At 41.5% G+C, this 10,318-nt stretch overlaps 1 pseudogene; it reads right to left on the bottom strand.

Moving 5' to 3' along the window:
- Window positions 1-1,419: 1,419 nt before the first annotated feature.
- On the bottom strand, window positions 1,420-5,853 carry LOC107662555 (zona pellucida sperm-binding protein 3-like; annotated as a pseudogene).
- Window positions 5,854-10,318: the final 4,465 nt, after the last annotated feature.

Raw genomic sequence — 10,318 nt, 5'->3', positions numbered from 1 at the left:
GAATACTTTCCGTACCCCCTGTGTGTGTATATATATATATATATAAATAAATAACACTGTTTTAGTGGTTTTTGGATATTTTAACCAAAAAAAAAATAAAAAAAAACCTTACATGGTGCCTTTAGTGTAACTGCCAAAAATAGTTCAATTAAAGATAGCTCAGGGATTGAGTTCTGTCCAATATGTAAAGTTCAATTATGAAATATTAAATTGGGCAATATAGCATTGTTTACTACTACGAAGCCGTAACAAGCCTTTGTAAAAAGAATGGTTAGCACAATTTTGTAAAGCCCCGTTCATACTGCCAGCGACTTTTTCGCTGTATGTCGCTAGACTCCTGCTGTGAAGATGCTTGTGGGCATTCTTACTGCTGTAGCTCTAATGTTATTGGTAGACTGCATGTCTGGACATATCTGGACTTTTACATTTAGCAGATGCTTTTATCCAAAGCGACTTACAAACGAGGACAACAGTCTTGCAAGTGCTATGATGAATCCCAGTTAGTCTAACAGCACACGTAGCAAGTTGCAATCACAAACTGTATATTGCCGGTAAAACTAAGATATCATTCTATTATGACTAGGAATTGGACTTAAAAGAAATAAGTACCATTCCGCTGTTGGAGAGTGTTATATAAACTACAGTGCTCGTGCATTAAATCATTAACCGGTGCTAAACTGCATCATGTAATTAACTCAAACCATCAATGTATGAATCAAACGCACTTAAAAAGCCAACGGTTTCTTTTCTACGCATCTTTTTTTTTTTTTATCCATGTATGTGGTTACAGTCAAATCATAAAACTGTGAAATCGCTCAGGAAATGAGTCTGGTCTTGCCTGCACTCAAAACGGTGATGTGTGAGCGCCACTGACAGATTCTTCAAGCCTATTGGTTGTCGCACGTGAAATACACTGTTCACTTGCATAAAGTGAAACAATTCTTAACTTTTGTCGCTTGACTCATTGCTTGACACGCCCACATTCTGTCACCAACGGTCACTGTCACTCGTGTCACCAGCTCTCCATTGAAAAGTGAATGGGAGCATGTCGCTTTGTCGCGGTGTCGCTGACAGTGTGAACGGGGCTTAAGGCAACAACCTCGACAGCTGTGCTGAATTAATGTTCAGTGTTTGACATAACACTTAAGCATACTACTCGGAAACATTTGTTGCTTGATATACGGTTTCACACCATTCTTAAAAAAAAAAAAAACACCAGTGTACTGGGCAGTAAAGCCATTTCGAACACAGCCAATGTTCACAGGTCTGTCTTTAAAGGTAAAGTTAATATTACCCTACTGAGAAAAGAGAGCTTTTCCTTCTAGAAAGAGAATGGGTACAGTAGGACTACCAGTTTCCCCACATTTACAGCACATTCAAATCCAAATGGGTTAAACTAGACAGGAACACAAGAAACAATACATTTCTCCATTTATTGAAAACCAGCTATAAGTTTTTCCCATTTACTGAAAACCAGCTAAAGTCTTCGGTCGCTCTTGAACCATTACAGGACCGAGTGAGGCCTTGCCTTCCCACTGAATGCCTAGTAAGCAAATACCCAAGTTAAGTAGAGCACAAGTGTCAAAAGCAATCTTGAAAGTAGCTACCTACCCCCAAAAGGAGCAGCATTTCCACCATCAGGACCACAAGTTGAGTCACAGCAACCACAAGCCTGGTGGTTCCCATCAGCAGCAAGCCACCTGCAACAAGAAAAATCAGACACGGCACCTTCAACATGTTCTTAAGTAGCATGAACATACCCATTGGAAAAGGAACAGGATTTGCGGAGAGCGTCACTGGGTGCAGAAGCAAGAGTGGCCTTCACAATACACATTATGTAGCTCTGCAAGACACAGTTAAGAGGTCACAAAACCAAAGCAGATGGGAAGAGGAGTCAAATTCAGTCAACACATAGTACATACAGAAGGACTGTATCCTCCCTGGAACATGAAGGCCTCCAGCTGGAACCGAATCTGGTCTTCCTGGGTTCGAGGCATGAAGCGGGAGCTGGAAGCCGTAGCCTTGGCATCCACAAGGCACCTGATAAGCAACAAAGAACTCAATGTCATCTCTATAGCATCGAGTCACTAGACCTTACCCTAATTCTCAGGGACAAAGTTGTGAAAGAGCAGCTCAAGTGCATTGTGCATGCATCAAGTGCCATAACCCATGCTGCGTCCCAATGTGGCTACTTCTACTATGCCCTTAAAGTATGTACTCTTTAGGTGAAAAGGTACAGTTTTGTGTGTAGTAGAATAGGCAAGCTTTGGGACAAGCTCACATCATACAACTGCATCTTTAACAGACCGCTCAGTCACATAGTTACACGCACCCTTTCACTAAACTGGCCTGTTAATTTGCTTGTTTCAGTTAACATCCTCCACATTGCATTTCCTACTGTATTGAGAGAAGTAGCACGTTGATCTGCCAGCCGTGGGTCTTTGTGTGGAGAACCACTCATTGGTTTTTTTTTTTAACCATAGAATTTTTGCTGCAAATTGCATTTTATACCACCCCACCATATACGACCCTACCCAGCCCCAACAAAGCAATCCCCAATTAGAACACAATGACACCTGAATTTTTTATTTTTTTTTACCAAAAAAAAAAAAAAAATTAATATATATATATATAAAATACATAAAGCAAATTAATACGAATTATAAAATAAGGGGTATACATGTATACCTCCACTCAATCCACGTCTATGGTGATAAATTGTTGCCATTTTTCAAAAAAAAGACCCCCCTCACCTCTGATATTGTACTTTATACAAGTTTAAAAAAAAATAAATAAATAAATATCTTTGAGCCAAACTGAAATTGAGGGGAGGTCCAAGATAACAGTATTTTGCGCCTAGCAAGAAGAGATGCAAAAGCTATGACTTTAGCCTGTCTCCGGCTTAAAGGCTGACACCGAAAAGGAACACCAAAGATTGCAATCTTAGGGGAAGTCGTGGCCTAATGGTTAGAGAGTTGGACTTGTAACCCAAAGGTTGCAGGTTCGAGTCTCATACCGGCAGGGATTGTAGGTGGGGGGAGTGAATGTACAGCGCTCTCTCCCACCTTCAATACCATGACTGAGGTGCCCTTGAGCAAGGCACCGAACCCCCAACTGCTCCCCGGGTGCCACAGCATAAATGGCTGCCCACTGCTCCGGGTGCGTGTGTTCACTGCTGTGCATGTGCACTTTGGATGGGTAAATGCAGAGCACTAATTCTGAGTATGGGTCACCATACTCGGCCACATGTCACGTCACTTTTTTTCAATCAAAGGGCAAACAAATAACTCTACCCCTAGGACATCAGAAACCATTTTAAAGAAAGAATTTCAAAAGTTTTGCAACTTGGGACAAAATGCAAACATAATGAATGAAATATGATACATGGTGAAAGTTTACATTTGTCACAAATCTGAAACATTGGGATATATTTTAAGAAAGTTTTGCCTTTGAAAGATGAGCTCTGTGAATAGTTTTAAATTGTGTAAAGCAAAGTCTAGCACACAAAGTAAAGGTACGTACATTGAGGATGACTACTGGAATAGAGTATTAGACAAACTCGAGGTCAAGTTCCTCTTCCCAAGCCCCAATTTTAATGCCATGAGAATTATCCTTTGACAGGATAATTGCATATACCTTAGAGAATCCCACCCATATGAAGATTGTTTAAATGCCTCCTTGAACGCTGCTCATTTTTGAAGGATGCATTTAAAAAGTTAATGGCCAAACGGATGTTTATAAAACGTTAGAAACTGTCAGACAAAGGCTGAAATCTCCTGCGCAAGTGCATCTTGCACTAAATCTTTACAAACAGTTGACAATAGACGGACCATACAATTAAACAAATTCCTGGGGGTTTTATTTTACGTGCATCTTATTCAGTTCTAGGACAGCCTGATGTACAAAAGGGTTTTCATATCACTCAATTCAATCTTGGGACCTTGTATTGACAAATTGATGTAGAAGCACAAACTCATTATGCAACACATGACTAGGGTTAGAACCCATATTGGCCGGCCTTAAGGGGTTCTTATGATGAAATAACCTTTCGAGGCAGTCCTACTATCTTTGAACAGATTTTTATTTGGTTGACATTGCACAATAAATACCACTAAATATTTGTTGCCAGGTTAAAGGTTAGAAAGGTTAGTTGCCAGATTAACCAAAACCGTTATCTTAAACCCTCAACTTAACCATTAGCCGCACACACCATGTTTGTGTGTTAATTCATTCACGTTTGTAGAGCTGAACAATCTTTCACCAAAGGGCAAAGGGAAATACCATCCAGGGACTTTTGGCATACTCTTTTCCAACATGCTATGCTTTAGGACACTTATTTTACTCGCATTCCATTTAGGATGGACATTACGAACTCTGTGATGAGAAAAAGCACTTACCCAGAGGAACTTAAAAAAAAACCTCTAGTCACTCGATGGTTGACTCACCCTAATTCTCAGTGACCAAGTGGCCACAGAACAAACAACTCTATAGAATAGTGACTTTACCCATGATTCTCAATGAAGGAATATCTCGGAAGAGCATTCACATCAGGTACTTGGTGGCCACACAGTGGTCCACAAACACACGCAGTGGGACATGGTTGTACACCTTCACAGATGCCTCAATATTAATAACATCCCCCAGGAAGTACAAGTTTCAAGGCCTCTGATAGGACCAGTCATCTGCAAGAGAAATGAATGGCTTAGGCACAGTCTCAATAACAAGGCTTAAGATCTAAAGAAACTGCACAAACCCATCATGAGCTTCAGGGAGAACAGCAAGACTTCCTCGCCAACCTCCACTGAGGCATAAAGGACCCGAGTTGGCCTCAAAGCATTACTGCTCACATTATAGACCCTGCAGTTCAAGGACAATCCAAATAAACAATCTTCCAGTTGCAACACCACAATAAACGGTGCTGAAAGATACAGCCGGTCACTTACCTTTGATAGTGGCATTGAATACCAACAACTGCACCATTGGTAAGGGTAATCGGAGTTCCAGCAAACGCCTCAGGAGTGTAGGTAAGTGTAAAGGTGTAGACAAGCTCATCCTCAGTCATCTGTAAGAGATTGAAGTCGTTACCAAAAGGGTTCTCAACTATACTCAAAAAAAAAAAAAAAAAAAGGTGTTTTAGTAGCAATGCCAAAGAACTACTTTTGGTTCCCCAAAGCAGGTTTCAGTGAGCAGTTCTTAAAAAAAAAAAAATCCCACTATAAAGGAATGGAGAGGTCCTGTGAATGTTAAAGTCAAGTAACAATTGACACAAATAACCTTTATTCTTTGGTGTACAAACAATCCAGTAAGATTTAACTGTTCTTACCATCAGCACACTATTGCAGTCCTGTAGTTCATATTCAAAGAGGAGCACCCTAGAGGCAGAGTCCTCACCGACAACAGGGCAGCCTCCCATAGACAAACCAGATGGCTGGATCAGTTGACCATTGCTAAACAAATCCTTCTTTATCTCCATGAGAATCCGGTTCTCACCGCATTGAACAGCCACACTACTGGGAGTCACGGGTTGCCTCAACTGGAAGTCCACTGCCAACTCACTTTGCACCTCTGGAACGATAGGAAACCTCCAGTCCAAAGGCTTGACTGGACCCTGCAACAGCTGCTTCTCCTGAAAACCAAGAGGCTCTTGCACAAATCCTCTGGAGTCCAGACTCTGAAACTGAGAAGCCTTTTGCAAAGGGTTCAAGAATGCTTGAGAAGAAAGAGCAGGACCTCTGGAAGCTGGATCTGACTGTGGCTTCATGCTGCGTGACTGTGTATCAAACTTCCCCATGCATTCTTCAGATCAAACACCATAATCACAACCAACACTAACACACCTTGCAAAAGGCCCATCCTGACAAATATTGACACAACACCCACCAGTGCTTGGCTTTGCCATTAAGTACAGCTTTGAATTTAGGTGGCGCCTCCCCTTTCAGCTTAATTGATTACCTTTGATTGAGCTTGTAGAGTTTATGCATTAGCAAATGAGAACGTTCTAGAGTGTCACTAACCAATAGAAGGCTTGATATGGATCTGAGGTTTTCATCTACACTCATTCACAATTTTACAATTAAACTTTCACAGTTTGTCTATGATAGACAGTTAATGTCATTTAAAAAGCACATAAGATCACACAAATAATAGAGATTATTCATAAATAATTACTTTTTATGAGTTTTTAATTATTATTGGAACAAATTTGGAAAAATGTAGCATTCCATCACTTGCTCACCAATGGATCATCTGCAGTGAATGGGTGGCATCAGAATGAGAGTCCGAACAGCTGATAAAAACATCACAATAATCCACAAGTAATTCATATTAATTACTGTCTTGTGAAGGGGAAAGCTGCATGTTTAAAACAAATCCATCATTAAGATGTTTTTTTAACTTTAAACTTACTTCTGGCCAAAATATCCATAATTCAAAATAACGCTTGCTTGTAAAGAGTGCTTGATCTGTGCATATTTCTAACCTGATTCAGATGAGACCAACTTTTTACTGGAGTAAGCAATATTATAGACTATGGACTCTAAGTTAAAACGCAATGATTAATTTGTTTATTACAAACACACAGGTCTTTGCTTTACAGGACATTAATTAACACAAACTTCGATTGGTGGAACTCATTATAGCATCATGGCCTATGTATTACACTTTTAAACAATTCTTTTAAACTTAGCATAAACCAAGTTCAAAGTAGGTCTATCTTTAAAAAAAGTTAATATTCTTTCACAATACCCACCAGTGCTTGGCTTTGCCATTAAGTACAGCTTTGACAGGACATTGATTGATGGACTGGAGTTGTGTGGATTACTTGCGGATATTGTTTTAAAATAAAACTTCAATTGTTGATCTTGAGTGTTAAATGGAAATCAGTTCTTGACTTTCTTGAAGAAGTAAAATGATAATGTAACATAAGAATCAGAGTCAATCGTCCTAAACTCAGAGTAATGATATTAATAGTGACACTGTGCTCTGCAAGAAACAAAATGCCCGAGATGTTGCACAAGTGACAAAACAGATTTGAAAACATCATCTTAAAGGGACAGTTCACCCAAGAATGAACATGATCTCATGATTTACTCACCGTCAAGCCATCCTAAGTGTATATGACTTTCTTCTTTCAAGTCAAGTCAAGTCAAGCTTTATTGTCATTCTGCTACATGTGTGGACATACAGTGGAACAAAATGTCATGTCTCGCAGGACCACGGTGTTACATAAATAAACAAATATAAACATACAACCTAGAAGTAAGAACAAATTTTAGACCTACATAGCTAACTTTCTGAAGCAGTAGTCTAACTATACATATACTATAAATAGTTGACTATACATACATAACCTAAGACAGACTATACAAGTATTTTACATAATAACTGTACATGATATTGTGCAAAAGAGGTATTTAAGATTATGAAGCAAGTAGTGCAATGTGATTTGTGGTGCATTCACAAGTAAACATTTGTGTTATCTTATTAAGTCCTTGTAACATGGAGTTTTTATAAGAAAGTGTCTGGTGCATATAGAGAGAAAAGAGTGTGTTTCTACAGGTGGTTTGTCCAGCCCACTCACCTGTGTGTAGCACACTCAGAATTGCACAATGTTTTCCTTGAAACATGGAGTGTTTATAAGAAAGTGTCTGGTGCGTATAGAGAGGAAAGAGTGTGTTTTTATACAGGTGGTTTGTCCAGCCCAATCACCTGTGTGTAGCACACTCAGAATTGCACAATGTTCTTGAGGTTTTCAACAGTTTTCATGTGGTGCATGTGGTGTGGTGAGATGGGGGAGAGAGGATCCTGGTTTCAGGAGCTAGGGTTGTGGATGAGGTTTCAGAGTGGGGTGAGGTGATTGGAATTGAGGGCTCTCACAGCCTGGTGGAAAAAGCTGTTGAGCAGTCTTGCAGAGTGGGCTCTGATGCTCCGGTACCGTCTTCCTGATGGCAAGAGCTGGAAGAGACTGTGGGAGGGATAGGTGGGGTCTTTCACGATACTGTTAGCTTTACTGGAGCATCGTACAAGGAAAATGTCTAGAATGGAGGGGAGAGAGGCACCGATGATCTTTGCAGCTGTGTTTACTGTCCGCTGTAGGGTCTTGCGGCCAGCAACACTGCAGTTCCCGTACCAGACAGTGATGCGGCTGGTCAGCACGCTCTCAATGGTTCCCCTGTAGAATGTGGTGAGGATGGGTGGAGGGAGACTTGCTCTTTTAAGTCGGCGCAGGAAGTGGAGCCGCTGTTGCGCCTTCTTGGAGAGTGATGTAGTGTTGGTGGTCCAGGTGAGGTCTTCTGTTATGTGCACCCCCAGGAATTTAGTGCTGCTGACTCTCTCCACAGTCGAGCTGTCGATGGTTAGTGGGGGGTGGTCAACAGAGTTCCTCCTGAAGTCCATCACAACCTCCTTTGTCTTACTCACATTGAGGGACAGGTTGTTTGTACCACACCATTCAGCCAGCTTTGCCACTTCCTCTCTTTAGTGCGTTTCATCACTGTTGCTGATGTGGTTGGAGCTGAACTTGGCAGTGCAGTCGTGGGTCAGCAGCGTGAAGATCAGTGGGCTGAACACACAGCCTTGTGGGGTACCTGTGCTCAGTGTGGTAGTGCTGGAGGTGTTGTGGCTGACACGGACTGACTGAGGTCTTCCGGTTAGAAAGTCCAGGATCCAATTACAGAGGGAGTATTTAGGCCCAGCAGGTTTAGTTTGTTGATGAGCTGTTGTGGGATTATTGTGTTGAATGCTGAGCTGAAGTCGTTGAACAGCATTCTAACATAAGAGTTTTTGTTTTCTAAGTGGGTAAGAGCCAGGGGGAGGATGGAGGAAATGGCATCGTCCGTGGAGCGGCTTGGATGGTATGCAAACTGGAGTGGCTTAGTGAGATGTTAAAGATGTCTGTTAAGACATCTGTCAGCTGTTCAGCACAGTCTCTCATTACCCGGCCTGGTATGTTGTCGGGACCTGCAGCCTTGCGTGGGTTAACCCTAGACAGGGTCTTCCTTACATCGACTGGAGACAGAGCGCCTGGTCGTTGGGAGGTGTGGGTAGTTTTTGTGCAGGTTTGTCATTCTGCATTTCAAACCATGCATAAAACTCATTGAGTGCATCTGGGAGGGATGTGTCGTCATCACAGGCCTGTGGCAAGGGGCTTGTATTCTGTGATGGTCTGAATAGCTTGCCAAAGACTCCGTGTATCCTTGCTGTCAGTGAAGTGATAATTGATTTTTTTGTGCATACAACCGTTTTGCTTTCTTGATGCCACAGGACAGGTTGGCTCTTGCTGTTTTGAGGACTGCTTTGTCTCCCGATCTGAATGCGTCATCACGGGTCTTTAGCAGCCCACGAACCTCTGCTGTCATCCATGGCTTCTGGTTGGCACGTGCGGTGATGTTCTTGGTGACTGTCACATCATTAATGCACTTTTTGATGTAAGCAGTCACTGTTTCAGTGTACTCTTGCAGGTCTGTGTGGTCATGGTAGGTGGCTGCCTCTTTAAACATGTTCCAGTCTGTGTCCTGGAAGCAGTCCTGTAGTGCTGATGTAGCATCGTCTGGCTATACTGTGATCTGATTTTGGACCGGTTTGGCAAGTTTGAGAAGTGGTCTGTATGCTGGAATTAGCATAATAGAGATGTGGCCTGAGTACCCGAGATGGGGGCGGGGTGCAGCTTTGACGTACGCGTGTCCATGACAGAGTGACGTTCCAGCAGGTGACATAGGACAGGAAAACTATCCCTTTAATTCCAGACAATATTAAGGTTCAATTTGTGATGTGGTCAAAGCTTTTTTTTTAAACTGAACTTAAAGCTGCAGTCCATAAGTTTTACCTCTTTGTCGCCATCTCTGTTTGAAAACCTGCAATTGCAGCTATTTGCGGAATTATCTTCCTTGCGTGGGTTAAGCGCCGGCACGGCTCCAGCGCAGATGAATCTAATGTGTGGATGTCAGTCACTGCACCGGTGTGGATACTGCACTTTGTATTCACTGATTTTACATCCTGAAAGTATGACCCAAATAAGCGTTTTCACTGGAGAATGTCATCTGAACAAGTAACAACTGTTACTTTTGTTCTGATCAACTGAGGAAAAAAGCATTACAATAAACTGCGCTATCAATGGTGATTAAATCTAACTATCGGTTTGCTCATATCACATCAAAACGTGCCAATTCTAATTACTGTTATACTTTGTTTTCAAATTGTTGACGTTAATAACATCAGCATTGCGTCAGTGTGTGTATTTAGTGTGTATTAGCGTTACCTGTAGATTTCAATTTCTGTACAGTCTAATCTCTAATTGTCATACCATTCGAATTTCATATAA

The sequence above is a fragment of the Sinocyclocheilus anshuiensis genome, unplaced genomic scaffold, assembly GCF_001515605.1.
Source record: "Sinocyclocheilus anshuiensis isolate Anshui unplaced genomic scaffold, SAMN03320099.WGS_v1.1 scaffold1197, whole genome shotgun sequence".
In the NCBI taxonomy this organism is placed as follows: domain Eukaryota; kingdom Metazoa; phylum Chordata; class Actinopteri; order Cypriniformes; family Cyprinidae; genus Sinocyclocheilus; species Sinocyclocheilus anshuiensis.
The sequence above is the reverse complement of the archived record's forward strand: the minus strand, read 5'-3'. Positions and strand labels throughout refer to the sequence as shown.